Raw genomic sequence first — 19,854 nt, 5'->3', positions numbered from 1 at the left:
TTTTAAATCACGTCATTTTTTCGAGGATTTCTACATATTTTCTTTCAGTGGAGAGGTATCTAACTTTCATATTTTTCCTTGTATCACATCACAACAAGAATTTCAATTCTAATCTCAAAGAATTTTTTTGAAAACATATTTCATAAACTTAGGCTGCTTGTACTACGTATCCACTCGAGTAATTAGTGCCGATTAACTATAGGATCTCAAAATAAAGCTTGAAACGATTTCTCAATATCTAATCAGAAAAATGGAAAATATATTCAGTAAATTTTTAATCTATTATAAGTACCTAAGTAGGTAGGTATGGTTAGATGTTCCTTTAAAGAAAAATAAAATGCGAACATTTCCTAATTCCTGTCGCTGTCTTTGAGTGCCTTCCTGAATTCCTATATTCGAATCACGTTTTTAAATTTCTGAGATTCAGATTTGAACTCGTTGGAAAATTACTTCAATTCTTCGCTAAAAGACACGTGAGCAAAAATTAGGTATTATACAGGTAACTGCACAAAGACTTTCGCGACACACTGTACTACTCATATTCTAATAAACTATACGAGAAAAATTCATCAAACACCCAGGTACATGAATGGCGCTATATTCGAACTCCAGCGCCAACTACAGCTTTATTTTTGCGGTGTGGATTTTGAAGGCGAATAGCGAGCATTTGAAATGAAACGCATCACTCCGAACTCAACGTAGAATGCAATGTAACACTGCATTATAATTCGAAAAGAATTTAGCAATAGGTGTGGGAACGTTTATATTGTGATGGCACAAAAGTTAATAATCTTTCTCTACAGGACATTTTCGAAGAGCTCATACTGCGAACGTTCCATTGTTGATTTCTAACCTTCTTTACATCGAAGGTAAAAGCCTTTGATATAGTTTAAAAGGTAAAATTATCGCTATTTTTCTCTACTCAATAGCACAATAAACTTGAATCTGTCTAATAAAAAAAAAAAGTTATTTTTCTATTCCGGTCGGCTAACCAAACAGAAGTATATCGAATTTGACAAAATACCGACCTTTAATATTTCTCTAGTGGAACATATACATAGATTTCTTTATTTATTACAACGCATAAGAGTGTACAGTATATAGATGTGTAGATCTAGGAGGTAACTACATATCAGGAGTTCATCAAAAATCACGAAAACACCCTCTTCGGTCTTCATGCTTCTTTAGAAACGCGCCCCTATGCCTCTCGCCGTCAACCTGCTTCAGTACACTTACATTATTGTGTATACATATTATAAAGGTCGACTTTTGATTTTTCAAACAATCCTCGATGGCATGATGGCGTGGTTTTGACGTTTTTACACAAAATTCAACGCACACACATGCACAAAACACGGTCAAATGGTCATTGGCCACCAAATAACGCAGTCCAGCAATAACCAGACAATATAATCGAAAAGACATATCAATTTCAAGCATCATTTCATCGATTTCAAATTCCAATGCTAAATTTCTCCAAAGTGTGATATAATTTTCAACTTTTTATCGGCGAAATTCTCAAGTCACGTGAGTTTTTGCTCTTCCCCTCTACCAGCTTCCTTCGATGCAATATAAGTTTAACCCCCAGCAAAAGCCGCAAAACTATATAAACGGATTATAAGAGGATAAAAGTTTTTAAAAACCTGATAATGGTAGGACATACGCGTTAAGCGCAATAGAATCACAGAGATCATCGGACACGACTTAAGGGATAATGATAGCAGATCCCGTCGGGACCTCTGAGTAGCCGTTAACCGATAAAATTGAATTTGTTACAGTCAAGATTAAAGAGGCTCCGTTCCAATAGGGTAAACCGACCATTTATAAAGTGTTTCTCAACACGCCGCCGCCACCCCCGCCACCATTCCGCGTCCAAATAATGTACGGTGAATTTAATGCGAATATTGCGAGCCTGGTGGCCAAGCCAGCGATTTTCTCTACCCCTTGAGCAAAAAATAATACGCGAAAGGTAGCGATATTATAGGCGCGAATATTACGGTTATTACAAAGTCTATGGCTAATAATTTTATGCTACGTTCATTAAAGTGAGGTTAAAAATTACGTTATTTAGATTTCAATTCGTAATCTGTGCAATCATATGAGCTCGGATACTTGGTAAGATTTTAGATCTTTTATGTAATGTGCCTGCCTATACCTCTTTATAAGGCGGAAAAACACTTTCATACAAAGCAAAAAAACGTACAACTTTTCACCACCGACGACTCATGTTGAAGTTATCAAAAAAACACCCCTTATAGATAAGCCCAACACCATGCCTGGATTACTTTTCTGGTTTGTAATCGCGAGAGCCAAGATGAGCGATGTTAAAAGGGGTCTGGAAGGCATCGGTTAACATTCATTCTTTTCATAAATTCTGACAAGAGAATATACGAAATGTCAGACCTAGGATTTAAACGAAACTTCAATAATCAGCTTGGACATTTGAAGAAATCATACTTTTGGCCAAAAGTTTGAAATGAAGGGGAAAATGGGAAGTTAAAAAAAAACTCATTTGGAATAGGTAACTACTTAATTGCGTAAAATTTTAGCTGCTGCAAAATAAGATTGGAAGTCCTACAGGGTCTTTTCTGGTCACATCGCTGAATTACATTTACGTTTGAAGACTCAATTCTGACCTAAGTGAGAAAAATAGTAATTTAATGGGAGGGGGTTCAAATTTTTCAAAAAACGTGATAGTGAAAAATTTAACTTTTTTTGCTCATGTCGAAAGTGGCTCTCAAAAAGCAATGGTAGCTAGAGCATTACCCAGAAAGTGGATGTAACCAATAGACTCCAAGTTTTGGGGTACTTTTTTGAAAAAAATTGCGCTTAAAATATATAAGATACCTAGGTACCTAAATTTTCTTACCTATTCATGTTGATAGTGGCCCTCAAAAAGTGTCAGTGGTTAAAATATGAACCAACTAGAAAGTCGAAAGAAAATTCTCAAGCAGGCACATAAGTATTAGCTGCTCAACAGCTCATTTTCAGATTTTGTGGCATCTTATGTATACCTACAAGGGTAGAGGCAACAAATATGGACCACTTTTTTTTTGGAGGATTGCCACTTGAAAACTATTGGGGCTAGAAACCTCCACAAAGTCTTAAAATGAAGTTCATTTATCCTTCCATTAACACTGTATAAAACTTCAGGGGTGAAGGTCAACTTTAAGTAGGTATGTTTTTTTTATTGTTGAGTGACAAGTGTCAAAATGACAGTTCGAAATTTTGGATGCCTAATATGGATTACTTACCTATAAAATTTTAAAATAAACATACTTTCACATTTTTCAAAATGTCATATTAATTTGTAGAAATGAACAAAAAGACGTATTCTAAGCAGTGCAGGGTAATTTTTAATATTTTTTAAAAATTGTTGAATAACAAGTGTCAAAATGACAGTTCAAAATTTTGGACGCCTAATATGGACCACCTAAAGAATTTTAAAATAAACATATTTTTACCTTTCAAAACATCATATTTATCTGTAGAAATGAATAGAAAAAAAGTATTTCAAGCATTTTACTTTTCAGCGGCTGTAAGAAATGATGAAAATGAGTAAAAAATCAATATCACAGGTGGTCCATATTAGTGCACCCCATTAAAAAAAACTTTGCACCAAAAATTTCTGTTCATACCTCATTTTTAGCAAAAATTGGTCACTCCAGCAGAAACTACTCCCTTTTTTGATATTATAAACGTCAATAACATTCAGAAAATTACACCACATTTATACATACCTATATTCTAATAAAAGTTGAAAAACACGCTAAAAAATTTTTAGTGTCTCAACACATTTTTTTGTAAGTTTCTCGGCGAGTTTTGACTTTACAGTTATAATTTTTGTCTCATTCGTTTTTTTGGTGAAAAATACATCGGAAAACATTTTTTCCTGACAGATTGCGCTAATTACGGGCGCTGGTCCATATTGCGGACTGGTCCATATTGCGGACATGGTCCATAATTGGTGCCCTTACCCCTTACAAGTTTTCAAGGAATTTGGAACAAAGATAAGAATTCCTTGCCTATAGGTAAGTAAGTGTTATAGGAACTAAGAAACGTGATAATATGGTTTGAAATTCAGCATGAAAAAATGTTCATGCGTCGTCCATCATTTAAATGCAAAATTATAAGTAGGTAGGCATTTTAATAACTCAGACACATTTGCCTATCTACTTAATGTTTCGAAAATAATTTTAAAATAAACTCTTATCCATGAAAATTTTCAAATTGCCTTCACACCAAATATTAAATTAAAAAAATACACCTACCTATAAAGTCAACAAAAACCAAAAAAAGTTGAAAATATATAACTTTTTTTCTGCAAACTAAAATGAAACTTTTTACGCGACTGCAAAATCTCTAATTCGGAATATCTCGTATATAAAAAAAATTCACCTAAACAAAAAATTAACGCATAAAAAAAATTTGCAAATCCACTCGCGTTTGTATACAAAAATGAGTATACATAAGCGGGAAAAACGACGCATTTATAAAGGGAACAACAATGAAGATTTAATTGCCTCGTTAGGAAGCGCTGAATACAAAAATGATAAACTTAAAAGGTTACACAACGCGCAGATTCCTGAAAGAAGGTTTATAAACGATATTAACATCTCTTTGCAGACGCTACCCGTTTAATTTGAAACGAGCAATTTACTTTTCTCTAAATATAATTAACCCGTTTTTATGCTTTTTAATTACAGCTTTTCCCTCACTTTTTTCCTTCTCTCTTTCTCTCTCTCTCTTCAACCCTGAAGCAACGTTATTATAATTTTTTGCGAAGGGTGCTTTTAATTTCAACTTTATATTTTCATAAAAACTTGTATTTTTTTTTCAATTTCGCCGCGTTATAAAGAAATTACTTTTTTTCAACCCGAAAATACACAACTCGTAGCCCTATACCGCGCCAAAGAAGTTTCTCCTCGCGACGAAAAAAAAATCAATTTTACACAATTACACACCGTGCTTGAAAAATTTTCAAGCGTTGGCAAAAGCGAAAAATATGGGCACCGAGTTTTTAAAAACAATTACGATTTTCGGCTTAATTTATATTATTTAATCACAGTCTCAGGGGTAATAAAAATGTCATAATTTATTAATAAAAAAAGAAGAGTTAATCCTATCGAGGGATTTTGTTAGATAGCGAACGTCATAATAAAGCAATTAAAAAGGTTACACCCTTCTTTCATAGTTTTACAAGATGATATCATATATTGGAACGTTAAGACCCCCCGTTGCCATACCCCGCGGTTTTCATATTGCGGTTAATAAAAGCAAAAACAAGGCTGCACTCTTTGCCTTTACAATAACTCCCCTAATACTTCTTGCTCTCTCTCTCACTGTATTCAACCAAAAATCGCTTATTATTGTGTACTTTATTAATTTTTTCCCTACTCTCGTTATCTGCTTGGAATATTATAGTTTAATAAATTACAGCGCGTGTTATTTATGATACCTATAGCTTTTTACTAAATAATAATATTTCACTGTACTTTATTAAACTTTAATCTTTTGTTAAAAAGCTTTCTATTTGTTACAAAAGTAGGTATCATTTTTTTTATTTAAAAATAAGTATAACTTATGTATATTGTATAGCTAGGCATTATTATTTTGAATATTGAAAAATAACTATTGGGATGTACTGCTACATTACGAGGAGATACTTACTTATTTTTAGCAGATACCAAGTAAGTAGGTAGCTGAATGAAAACGATCAAAATAATACATTCGTCAGGGTAAGTATAACTGTAACTTTTGAATTGTTCAAGTCATAAAGCATAGATGTTAATAAAATTGCATAGCCTTTTCCCCGAAAACTCTAAAAAGATTGAAACGTTGAAATGGTTTCATTTTGAAATTTAAAATCCAACTATCGTAGGTAAATTTATGTGACACTCTAGACTTGATAGTTTACTTTTTAAAAACCCCATTCCTCTTAAAATGTAAAGGTTGAAAATAGAGTAAGTAGACAATGGTTGAAATTCACAAAAATGAAATAAATTTCGTGTTGGTTAAAAAGAAAGCATCACTTTATTTCGCATAATGAACTATTTTTTATATTTCAAGCGTTATACTTATAATGATGAACAATATTGAATTGAAAAAAAAAATATACCTATATTATGCATGCACTTACTCAAAAGTTTTCCCAAATTTCAAAAATGCAAACCTCAATATTAAACACAAATCCTAGTTGAGCTTTTGGAAGAAAAATATTTGAAAAAAGCATAATACTTAAAATGAATGGACAATTTACTCGTAATTTTCACTTTCATATTAGAAAATTCTTCAAGTCAACGACATTTCAAATTAAAATCGTAAGTAATGTCATCAATTTTTTAATTATTTTTATCAGTTTAATGAGGAGATACGATGGATACTTTTTTTAAAAATAAAGTTTTGGAAAAATCTTGAAATAAGTATTTGTAAGTAATATATGTTAATACCTATGAAATTTCTACTTCATAAACAACCTTACAGAAAACCGATACTAAAAAAAAATCAAACTGAAGAGTTAATAGTTAATTGTCTTGAAATGTGGTTAAAATTGCAGAATTACCAACCGGCGAAAGGATGTTATTGTGTGAAAGGACACCCTGTATGAAATATTACAAATTTAAAATTTGAAACTAAAACTTAAAATCATTTTAATTTTGTGTAGGTAATTTTCGATTTACGATTTTTTAAGTTCAGTTTCAACTAAATAGGTACAGTTCTCATTCACTAAAGATCAATTCCAAAAAAAGTTAGTAGGTATCTGAATTACACTAGATAGGTATACAAACATTATGCACCACTACACGGAAAAATAAATTTATTACAGTTTCTCAATTGGCGTTTACGTATAGTTGCTAAACGTGCAAAATGTATTGCATGTTATTCTTGTAACTCTTGTGACAGCTTAGTTTCCTTTTCCCCTTCTTTTGTTCGTTTTGAAAACCATCCAATGGAAAACTCCTTATTCAAATTTCAGTCAATTGAATCAGTTAATATTGGTGCCATTTTTAAAGCGTAGTATTACCGTTTTATCTACTATTTAGAAAGTGTTCAAATCCAATTTATTTTGCCTCGAGCGTTTTAAAGGGAACATTACTTTAAAAAAGGATATTCTCAATTTCTTTCCTTTATCTACCATCAGCGAATCCCTTTCTGGCGTTTTTTCTATTATTTTTATTCGTCGCGCGTTGGCTTATTGTGTAAAAATAAGCTGAATTTACGTAATTTAAGTTGGTGTAGGTAGGTATAGTATTTTTTTTATGATAGACACTTTTTTTCGCCGGTGAAATGAAATTTCTGCTGTGGTATAATCGATATCGATGACATGATGGTACTATGGAAGCGCATTGCGTCGCGTATTGCATTAATTAATTTCTGTTCACCTAATTGGTCAACTTAATGCCTTTATTATGAAACGAGTATTGGTTTAACAAGTTTTCTTCTGTCTTTTACCTGTTAACATCAGCAAACAAGTTCGATCATTGTGTCGGTATAACAAGTGACTCGTTTCTAATCATGCCACATTCGATTGTTTGAGGATATACGAATACGACAAGCTGGAGTATTTTCTCAACTGTATTCGCCATGTCCGATAGAAATTAATGACTTTTGATCGAGTGTTTTTTCATCGTGTTCGTGATTTGTTTTGAATTAAATGTTTTCAGTAGCGTGAAACGAATTTTTTTCACTCGTACTTGTGTAAATTTAGTGCGGACTGTGTATATGATATAGCTTGGATTCAATTTTAGATAATTTTCAAAAATTTTGAACTCTACTATTATTTATTGAAGGCGAGGGCGAGGAAGGAGGGGAGAGTGTGGCAAACAAATCAAGTTGTACAAATATCACCTAATAATCGTCGTGTGTTGTAGAATGTACATATCAAGTTCAAGTAGGTAATTAGTCCCTATAATTGCCTTTCAATAAGTTTCAATAAAGTTATCAAAATGAATTTTAGTTTGTTGAAAAAAGAGGGGATACTTTTGTAGCCTACTCATGACCTCATGAGTTAATTTCAAAGCAATAACCGTGATATTGACATAGAATGACTTGGAATTCTGATTTTCAAAATATTTCAATGTTTCCAGATGATAAAATGTTGGTTTCAGAGTACCAAAACTAAATCATCTTGATATTATTGGGATGATTTTAATTTTTTGTTTGAATTTCTCTTTGAAAATTGAAACATTAATTATTTGTAGCAATCAATTTCTTAATTTTTTTTTTACTGTGTTCCGATGTTTCAGTTAAACTCCCTCTCCAAATTTTTAAGCTATTTTTAAAAAGATCTGAGAGAGGTTTCTAAAAGGTGTTAGTGAGGTCAACTCTGGTGCACTGGTTTTAGGGATGGCTACAATGACGACGTAGGTATGAGATCAATTTTCCCCTAAAATTACTTCTCACTTGCCTTACAGGATGTTTCCTCTCAACATTATAGGCATCAAGTTTTCATGGCCAGCATCTAAGGTTTTGATCTCACTGGTCCAAATTCTGCGCTTGTACATATTTTGATTCCTCAGACTTATATTCTTACCCCCTTCCATTTTCAAAATCCCATCATTTTTCAGTCTAATATCCTTCTTTAGTGGGCCTGAGAAATCACTCACACGAACTCTCTCCAAGTACATACAAGTTTCTGACTCCTTCTCATTGCTTCATTGGGCTAAATAAATAAGTAGGTACATACATACCTACCCACTTATTAGTCATTTATCCATACATACTGATAATTGATCAATTAGGAAATTATCTATGGAAATTCGCCAGCAGCTCCCACTATAAAATACAGTCATAGTAAAAGGGTGAAAATCCATAAACGAGGATCATTCGAGGTTCATAAACAAAATTATGCCCAAGTTTACCAAAGCCTATTACAATATAGGCACTAAGGTTAACTTTGAACGAGTTAAACACCAATATGATAATAGTATTTCTTGTACCGAAAACCTCCAGGTACCTACCTGGTTTCGTCGAAGTCGAACACGTTTTGAGAGGTTTCTTTGTTTATAATATCTGCTTAGTTTTTGAAATGGTTACCGATATTTGCGTTAACTATTGTAGAATCTACTGCTGCCGACATATCGAGCTACTTTGAATCGTTTAGTTAATATCCCTTCGATTATATATTTATTCAGGTTTACGAGTTCGATGTTAAGCTGTTAAATTTTATTGAACAAACACTACTTCACCTGCCGTTTGAAATCTTTTACAAAGAAAGGCAATTAGATGATTACACATTTCAAAAGACGATTGTTTACTTGGAAATATCGGTAAGTAAACATGCAGATTTTTTGTTTACGACTAAGTACGTTTCGGTCGGTATACTACACAAACTAACCCGGGCAAACAAGAAGGAATAAAGCACGAATGTAGACAAACTACTTACAAAGGAGGAGTAAAATCTATATTTTCCATTCGTACGTGACCGATCGTAGAAAAACAACACATCTTCGATGATAATTAGGTAGATACCTGGTACCTACCTATTCTACCAAAAAAAAAAAAAAAAAAAAATGCTCAACTCGTGATTTGGTAGGTACCTACCTACCTAACGTCTCTTTTCCAAATTTCTGCTCGGATTCGTCCACGTTATATTGAGATCGGAATCAAACGTATGTTGCAGCTTTGCACGTATCATACACAACTTTACAGATGATCGTTAATTTGCGTAACAAAAGATACCCGCCAAAGGGTCGCTTTTCGTTTCTGTGTAATCGCAAGCACGCGTCCAAGTCGCAGATTATATTCTCAATGCGTACGTCGATCTGAGCGATCGCTTCTAACCGTCGACAGGCGCTCCAAGCATAAAATTGTTAATATTCGACGTCGAATTAACTAAACTCCGGTGTTAAAAACAATGTTATTACAATTCATAATCTAATTTATATTCGTCCGAGGCCTTACCCGAAAAGGGTGCGTGTATTACGGCGCGTCAAAATTGCGCCTATATTTGCCTTCGTCGATTTGTATATTAATCACTGGTCGTATAATATGTCGCCTGTACCGTTCGTAGCATGATCTTGGTCGTTTTGTCGTGTGCATGCGATTAAACCATGTGTATTATTTTTTTATTTTTTCGTTTTGTCAAGTTTTAATTGCAGTGGCGACGACGTCACCAAGGTGTAGGTGACGCTAATTTAAAACGTTGGTTACTAATTGTAATTTAACACTGGTTCACGCTAAAATTTTCAAACGCAAAGGGATAATATGTAACATATTATAAGGGAGTTTAATAAAACAAAAAAATACCACACTGAGGCAAATCTAACGTATGGAACTTAGAAAACGAAATATGAGTAATCAAAAACCAAAAGGGGTAAGAAAAGGGCACAAGTACGATAATGCCATCTTAGGCACAGAGAACAAACAGCCGGGGGAGAGGGGCTCGCCTTCCACCCTTACTTGAAAACTTGTCAAAAAATCAGTTAATTTTCAAAAACTATTGATGCTTCCTTAAAAATTTCCAAATTTTAGACTTGGGTGAAATTTATACGAAAAATTTGAAAAATTTAATACAAAAATCAGCAAATTTTATGATTTTGACGAAATTTTGTCAAAATTTTGAAAAATTGTCTAAACGCGTTATTTTGAAGGATATTTTAAAAACTAACTAAATATTTAAAAAATCGTCAAATGTTATTTATGAATCTAAAAATCAGAATTTGATAATGTGAAAATTTAGGAAAATTCATTTCGTTGGAAATTTTGCTGAAGTAAAGCTGATTACCTACGTAAACTAAAAAACTTGATTTTTGTGATATAAATTTAAAAATTCTAACTATGAAATCCTAAAAAGTTTTGTAATGAAAAAATTGAAAGATTTTTTTGTGATAAAAATCCTTGAAAAATTGATTTTTTTATAAGGATTGGGTTTTTGGAGATGTAAATTTGTAATAAAAAATTCATTGGTCTAATCAAAAACAGTACAGTTTAATCAACTCTAAGTAATATGAAACCTCAATACACAAACACCCCCCCCCCAAATACCTAATTAAAAATATTGATTTTTAAAAAAATAAACTTTTTTCATGAAATATGTTGTTTTTTCATTCCTCAAAAGGTATACTTTTCAAAATACGAATTTTCGAAAGCTTTCGCCCTTGCTTCGCTCGGGCCTCCTCTTCGCTTTTTTTTCAAATTTGAAATTTCTGGGGAAAAAAGTCATCATTCAAATTCCAAAATTTTGAAGTGAAAACAATATAATCTCATCAAACAAAAAATATCATTTTTTTAATTCTCAAAATACGAATTTCGAACAGCTTTTGCCCTTGCTTTGTTCCGTTCGCTTGGGCTTGTTTGCTTTTTTTTTTCTCAATAGAAATTTCTATAAAGAACTGTCATTCACATTCTGATTTTAAAACCAAAAAAAAAAATGTCTTGTGTAAATTTTTTACTTCTTTAAATACAAATTTTCAAAAACTTTTGTCTTTGCTTTGCTTGGATAAATTTGTCTCTCTTTTCGAAAATGGCCGGTACACCAAGAATTTTAAATGGAAAATTGATATTTCTATTAGTCATAGAATTCATAAATAAATCGGCAAAATTGTCATTTATACTACTCATATCTCTTACCATATATTTGATGTAAAAAAAACTCGTCATTTTAAACGGAAAAATTGATACCTATTTCTTTCTAGTATGCCAGTCGGAAAATTTTCAGCCCTCGCCCTCCAGCAGAAAGCCTTTTAGTTTCGTCTCTGATCAGAACCACACTTCAAATACGAGTAGTAGGATACGCATCAAGTATACAGCCGAATACGTCAGATAAATAGGCGCCTTGCCTGAACTTTGAGTCTTTTGATTTAAATTTTGAATAAAATTTATGCGTTGAGAAGGCAGTAGCTGTTGGCAAATTTATTATTCGCGACAGTCGATGTACTTATGCCCAGAGAGACGAAGGAAGAAGAAAATTCGCTTTTGAAAATGATTCTTTTACAAGGGCAATGCGTATTTACGTATTACAATATAATTACACAGATAGTTGAAATACACTGTCTTCTTTTTAGTTATTTATAGCTCCCATTTATAGATTCAGCGTTTGTGTTTCGCCGGTGTAAGTATTAGAACGAAAGCGCAACGAGAAATATGGATAGAACAATAAAGTTAAAGATCTTTAAATGGTACCTCGAGGCTGCTATAAATTGCATTATTGTTCGTCGAGCATTTTTATTGTCCTCTTTGATGGTCGGTTTTTTAGTATTTTAATTGCACGATGTTATCGCTTCGGTAGCAGGTTAGTTATGTCAACAAGATTTAGCCTGTAATAAAATGTAATAATTGTGTATAGGTTTTAAGGTTTACTCTTTTTTTGCCTTTTTTTCTCATCAAATGAGAAAATTCAGTAGTAGAATTACGTAGGGTGGTAGTCCGGAAGGCCTATACATTGTTTCTCTCGTGATTTTCTAGGGGATGTTTTTTGTAGGTATCTTAATGGTGTAATTAGAATGACGGTATTCTTAACCCTCTGTATAGTATACGTAGTAGAAAATAAATGCTACGATAAGAAACAATCTCCGCTGCTTACTCGAATGAGATAGGTCGTCACTTTTTGGGTGCGTAATGACAAAACGCGGGCGCGTACCGTTTAAAAACATCGTACCTCGTACCTCGTAAAAATGTTTTAATCAGCCCCTTAGTTGAAGCTATTATGACGTAGCTCCCTATAAATAATTCTTTTTATCAGTAGTTATCATCTTTGACAAAGGCACACAATTATTATCGTCTTTTCGTTGATTTAATATCGCTTAGCTGATGTACCATTTGAGAAATAGCGCCCAAATTAATCTCATAAAGGTACGTCAAATTTTATAAAGGATTACGTATTCGCCAATTATCCATCTTTGCTTTTGTAGATAGGTACCTAAATAATACGTAGGTATCTAAACCTAACAACTGAATAGAGTCTACAGCTCATCGACGACGATTAATTAATGAATTTTATTTCGGGGTGAAATCCTGCTCTGTACGTGGTCCAAAATGTATGGTAGGTATAGACCTATTCTTCTGCGATACCTACCATACTCGTATTTTACTTAAAACATAACATAAAATGACTCGCATACTTAGGCTATAATAAAATAACCTGCCAGTCCATGGAAACTCTTCGGTCATTTGTAATACCTACGTTAATACGGTTAGACCACAACCGCAAACACAAATTGAACATGGCACGAAAAACAATACCTACCTATACGACGACGACAATATTGAGCCTAAAGATGTTTGTATTGTACATAACTGTCTGTATAGGTTTATTTACAATTGTGTCGAGATAGTTGCATGCGTTATGACTTTGACGGCAGTATCCCGTCGGTCTGAGTTGGTTTATAATGTACACCTAGCTCGTGCTGCTGGAGTAAATTTTGTTTTAATATTCTGTATGCGATGGCGAGGCAAGATTGGTGATGGCATACTTTGTTGAACAACATGTTCCACGAACCGATGAGTTAGGTAGGTAATATTTTTAAAAATGACAAAATTACAGCTATTGCCGCGCTAATTACTTTTGATCATAGGGCCCGATTTTCAATAAGGAACGAGGTGATAATTTGAAACAACGCGGTTACGTGGACGTTGCCTGTGGATATGTTAATTTGAATAGTGGTAGCTAAATTTAGAAACAAACTATAAAATTGAATAAGATGTCTGTATAATTTACCAGTGAAAAAAAAAATTATGCGATGGGCAATCATTTCAGTAGAATTTATTTGAATAAAAAATCGTAAATTGTCTTGGCATACCTATAGAACTTGCATGGTTTCAAAAATTTTGACCATGCTTCTTTCTCATTATCAATTGCTCGCGTGATAATCAGGTTTCCCCTGCAGGATGATTGGATCTGGGCTTTTTAAAATTTAGTTTTCTTTTTTACTTTTTCATATACATAATATACTCAGGTACTACAATTTTTTATCGATTCATTGAACATAAATAATAAGTTGCCATGTCTGGCACTATCGATACCTAGATGTTTGCAATTTTATTTGAAAAATTCACTCAAACAATATGGATGAATTTCGACAGGCAGAATAATTTTAGGGCCAGAGGAAATATCGAAAAAGCATTTTAAATATTAACTGAAAGAAAGGTGTCATGGTGCCAAGTTTAAATTTTCGATTTCTATCAAAGTTTCAAAAATTTGTATATTGTTGCATTTTCTATGAAAAACAAAAACAAAATTTCTGAAACTTCGTTCTTCGTTCATATTCTATTTTTAGCAATGTACCTATACCGGCTGGAATCAGTTGTTGGTGAATTTGAGTTTTTTTAAGCTTCAAGAGACTTTTTCGATTCCTAACTTTTTAATGAATACCAACAACAAAAATATGCTTAGATCTGAAACAAGATGGATTTTGAAAAACTGTGTCTAAATTACTTTTTCTAAAATGTCATGAATGAGAATGCCTGATTCGATTTTGTAGGAGCTGTATTTCACTAGAGCTCTTTTTGAATGAAAATTGACGAACAATTCAATAACTTTAGGGAGCCAGACAGGCAGACAGATGAACTTGAGAAGCCATATCATCAGGTCAATGACCTTAAAAAGCCAGACAAACAGGTCAATAACCTTAAAAGGTTGGACAGACAGGCGGAACAATGACATTAAGAGACTGTGCAGGTAAACAGATAACTTTGGGGAGCTAGACAAGGAGTTCAGTGACCTTGAGAGTCTAGACAGCCGGGTTAGTGACCTTAACAGACCCGATAGGAGTGCAAACAACCTTGGTCCGTCAGATAGATGGGTCAATGATCTTTAGAAGCCGGACAGATAGGTCAATAACCTTAAAAGGCCAGACAAACAGACGACATTGGCGCGTCGGACAGGTGAAACAGCGGCCTCAAGAGACCGGATAGGCAGGCAGACAACCTCGGGGAGCTATAGACACTAGACAGGTAGATCAGTGACTTTGAGAGTTCAGACAAACGGGTCAATTACCTCAAGAAGACAGACAAGAATACAGACGACCTTGAGAGGCCAACCAGATGGGTCAATGGCCTGAAATAAGCCAGATAGGCACTCAGACAACTTCGAGAGGTTAGACGCAGGCAGACAGCTAGACAACCACGAGAGGGTACACAGATAAGTCAGTGATCTCAAGAGGCCAAAAATACTCGTATGATGAAAACCAAATTTAAACTTTCTGCCTTATCTAGATCTGATTTTGATCTTTTCCATGATACCTACTACTTAAAATTTGAATGTTTCAAAAATTCTTCAAAATTCAAGGAATGTGCGTATCTTAGAATTTTTTCTTCTTTTTTTTGTTTGCCAGTTTCGGCCAGGGGTGCGGTGAACCCTCAACGTCAACGACGAGCGCCCCCCTGTTTTCACTTGGACGCCCCCCCCCCAGTTTACAGAAACCTCCCTCCTTCTGAGTTTTGCTCATTAAATGTAACAACATTTTTGCCCTACAGAACTTTAATTTTATAGATTTGAAAAAAAAAAATTTTCAAAACGAAATACGTATTGCTGGCAATGCTGGCTATCGCCCATCAAAAGGATTTCGAACCAAGAAATCATTGAAAAGTTGGCAATTAAATCTAACAAGGCAACCTCTTGAGGTGCCCGCCTCCGATTTAAACGGGACCGCGATTTTTGGAAAGAGCATGGTCCAAAACCCCCAAAACCAAATTTTCAGCTGCCCAACATCATATCTCGATATTTGGCGAACGTTTGAAAATTCAAAAATGACTGTTTCTTGTGATTTATGCCTTCTTCAAAAACGTACGTATTTGATCAGTAAAAATGATCAAAATAAGTCCTAAAACTGCGTTTAAGTCCCCAAATCCAAATTTAACCATTTCCAGCCATTCTGGAGCCTCCAGTGCGATTTTTCAATTTCTCCAAAATTTTTAATTTGCTCCAGAAGACGTGATATGAAGATGGGGAGCTGAAAATCGAGTTGTGTGTCATACTCGACCTGTTTAACGAATGTATCCACATTTCAGCCAATTCTGGAGAGTACACCTCAAGAGTGGTTTTTTGACCAGCTTTTTTTCAAAATAAAAAAATCCAAAAATCAAAAATTTCTCGTTTGCGAGAAAATTTTTGAAATTTGCGGGAATTGTAGTATTTTGTCATGAACTAACCCCACGAGAGCGAACTTCCCCATTTCCAGCCTTTCTGAAGCCTCTGGAGAAATTAAAAAATCGCGCTGGAGGCTCCAGAGTGACTGGAAATGGCGAGATTCGCTCTCGTGGGGTTAGTTCATGACAAAATACTGCGATTTGCGCAAATTTCAAAAATTTTCTCGTGAACTAGAAATTTTTGATTTTTGGATATTTTTATTTTGAAAAAAAGCTGGTCAAAAAATACTCTTGAGGTGTCCTGTCCAGAATCGGCTGAAATGTGGATAAATTCGTTAAACAGGTCGAGTATGACACACAACTCGATTTTCAGCTGCCCAACTTCATATTCACGTCTTCTGAAGCAAATTGAAAATTCTGGAGAAATTGAAAAATCGCGCTGGAAGCTCCAGAATGGGTGTAGGGTCACGGGTGGTTAGTTGTCAATAATTGTTAGTTGTCAAATTGCGTTTTTAATAGGATACATGAACGCTATCTCCACGAAACCTTTATAATAACTTCATGCTATACCTACTAATGTTCCAACATGCAAAATTGGCTGCATAGCTTTTTATTTGGGGATACAGTTTTGAAAAAAGTGATTTTACAGGTGCAAAGTTACACATGTGAAATTGGAACTTTTCGTTTTTAAACATCAAAAATATGTTAAAAGTAAATAAATTATACATCAATTTAAAGGAAATTTTATCACGGATTCAGTGATCACATGTTCAATTACAAAAAAATTCGAAATGAATAAAATTTTTTGGTACAAAGATGAAAAACGAGAAGTTGTTAGTTGTCAAAAAAGGGAATATTGTTAGTTGTCAATGAGATAGTTTACCAAAATATGCATCAAAGTGGGAAAATATTTTTAGAAAATTATCTATTGCATTATTGAATCACTTTTTTTCTGCCTTTCATTCTATAAAACGAATAAAAAGTTGCATTGATCGATTTACCTACGCAAAAAAAAATTCAAAGAATGACCAGTCAATTTTTAAGTCGTTTATGGATATTTTTTCAAGTTTTTGGGTTTATCTAAAAGTTTAGTCCTTCTCACGTGTTATCTTTTTGAAAATTTTCGAAAATTGAATTGTAAGTTTTTTTTAAATCAATAGTGAATGCGTGTTTGACAACTTACAACAGGGGTGGTTGTTAGTTGTCACAAAAAAGTATCTCACTAAATCCACCATTAACTATTCATCACATGAACCAAAATTCAATTTTAAAAAAAGAAAACATGCGCAAAGAATCAAGCTTTCAAATGAGCCCAAAACTGCAAAAAAATATTCATAAATGGCTTCAGAAACTTCAAAAAACTTTTTTTTTTGACAATTAACCACCCGTGACCCTAAATGGTGAAATTTGGATTTGGAGAATTAATATCAGTTTTAGGACTTATTTTGATCATTTTTACTGATCAAATGCATACGTTTTTGAAGAAGACATAAATCACCAAAAACAGTCAATTTTGAATTTCCAAACATTCGCCAAATATTTTTTGTCAATTTTTTTACTTTTGGTTTTGACTTTTGTATGAAAAGTAATGACATTCGAGATTGAAAAAAACGTAAAAAATTGAGTGTTGGGATGAGATCTTTTCTGAATTGGGAACCTCATTCTGATCCGGGGGGGCCTTACACTTTTGGCACAAATATCAAATAAATTGAATAATTTCAAGGAAAAGTTCCAAGTTAAGAAGTTGAAGTTTTTTAAAGCAGCAAAGTGATATAAAAATGGGTGAGTGTGGGGTGGAAGAGGACTATTTTGATGGGGGGCCTCAATTTGATTAGGGGGGCCTAACATTTTTGCCTCAAGTATTAATATATCCAGATCCACTGATTTTGAGTTGAAAGTTCTGAGAACTGCAATTTGTCAACGACGAATCGCTCGTCAAGAATACCCTTTCACCGCACCCCTGGTTTCGGCCATTACAAGCATCTTTTATTTTACTGGTAACTCCGCTCAAAAACGATATTAAAAGTACGCTTGATATTGTCTCGTCTATTAACCTACTCTCACATTCGACCACACATGGGTATTAAGTATGTAGTATTTATAGAAACAGGTGAGTCAGATTTTCAGTAAAAACTTAATTTTGTAACTTTCAATAATTTGAGCAATTTTTACTTGAATATGAACAAATACGAAAAAGTCCTTCCTCCATCATCAATTTACCTACTCTCTTCCTGAATCAATAAATGATTTAGATAGGTATATTCATTGTTTGATAGGCAGGTTTCCTACTATTATTCTTATTCCACAGAAATATGTAGTGTGTGTATCTATGGTATCTTTTCAAATGGATAGGTATGAATTTCAATCATTAATACCGAATAGGTATACAGCGAATAAATACGCAGGAATATGACAAACGTTGTGTAAAATGTACATCAATATGAATATTCCAGTGATTTCATATTCAAGTGTAATTGTCGTTTGAAACGTTGAAATCACGCACTACTCGGATGTCTGCGAGTAAATGATAATACATCAACATTGCCTACGGACTGCTATCACGTCATTCGAGAAAACAAAAAGCTTTAATTATAAATTTCATTAAATAATAATGTAATTTATGTGCCAAAACGGTGATGTCAAGTTGATATGAATTAAACGCGGCGGAATAGTAATTTACATCGCGAGCGAACGCGTATAACTACTCTAAAGCTATGCAACTTTTCATACATAACTTTTCGTATAAATTTCACGCTTTGACGATAATTTTTCGTACAGCGTGCATATCGTCGCGCGGTGTACGACTCTTTTAACATCGGCATTTCCAGAATACCGTCGCGTGACGTTTGAATGCAATTTTATGTATATTCCAGCAAAATGCACTATCAACGCGGCGAACACATGTAGAAATTAAAATACAATAATTTTATTTTTCACAATTAAATACACGCCGTCTTCTTTTGCATGTACTCTTTGAATAATTGAATTGTTCATTGTGCCGCGCAGAGTGTACTGTACGGTGTACATAAACGTTCAAAGACAACTCGCGCGCTATCAAGCTCGCGGTGGCGGTGTTTTTTTTTCAAATACTCGTACGCGCAGAGGCGCCTTTCGTTTACCTACGTGATTTAGGTACCGACTGTTCCATATAACTACCTCTCTGCAATCTAAAAGCATATTTTCCGAACTAAAAGTACCTGTAAAGACTATATGTGTAGGCTAGATTCAAGTATTTGTAAGTGATGCGAGTTCCTAAGGAATGATGATTCATCTGACATTTTTAGCAATTAGGTATTACTTATCACATCAAGCCATCCATACTTCTCAATTGTCAAATTTGATTAGTACAAACTTTGTAAAGTCAAAAAAAATCAATATCAATAATTTCTGGCGATAGAAAAATTGAATTTTAAAATTTTAAGAAATCCCTCATATGCTTGATTTTTTGATTTTTTTTTCTTCTTCTAAATTCCAGAAAATAACTAGCGATGACTCCTCAAGCATTTCGTTCAATTTTCTGATGTTTTGACCATGTTAAGAAGCACTAGTGGGGATTCAGAGAGGTCTGAACCAGAAAAATAAGCTAATATTCCATTCAACGTTTCTAAATTACACAGCAATTGAGATCTTACCAGCGTCTTCTTGAAATTTAACTGATCATAAAACGCTGAGCTTTCACCTCGATACGTATAGGTACCTACTTTTAATTATTAGGTATAAGCATTTCACATTTTAATGACTGTTTTCAAATCCTCTATCCTCTTCCAGAATTATTCTCTAAAGAACTCTGCAAGAAGCAGAGGTGTGATGAGGGTAGGTAGTAGGTAT

This window comes from Planococcus citri, chromosome 3, assembly GCF_950023065.1.
Source record: "Planococcus citri chromosome 3, ihPlaCitr1.1, whole genome shotgun sequence".
Lineage (NCBI taxonomy): Eukaryota > Metazoa > Arthropoda > Insecta > Hemiptera > Pseudococcidae > Planococcus > Planococcus citri.
The sequence above is the reverse complement of the archived record's forward strand: the minus strand, read 5'-3'. Positions refer to the sequence as shown.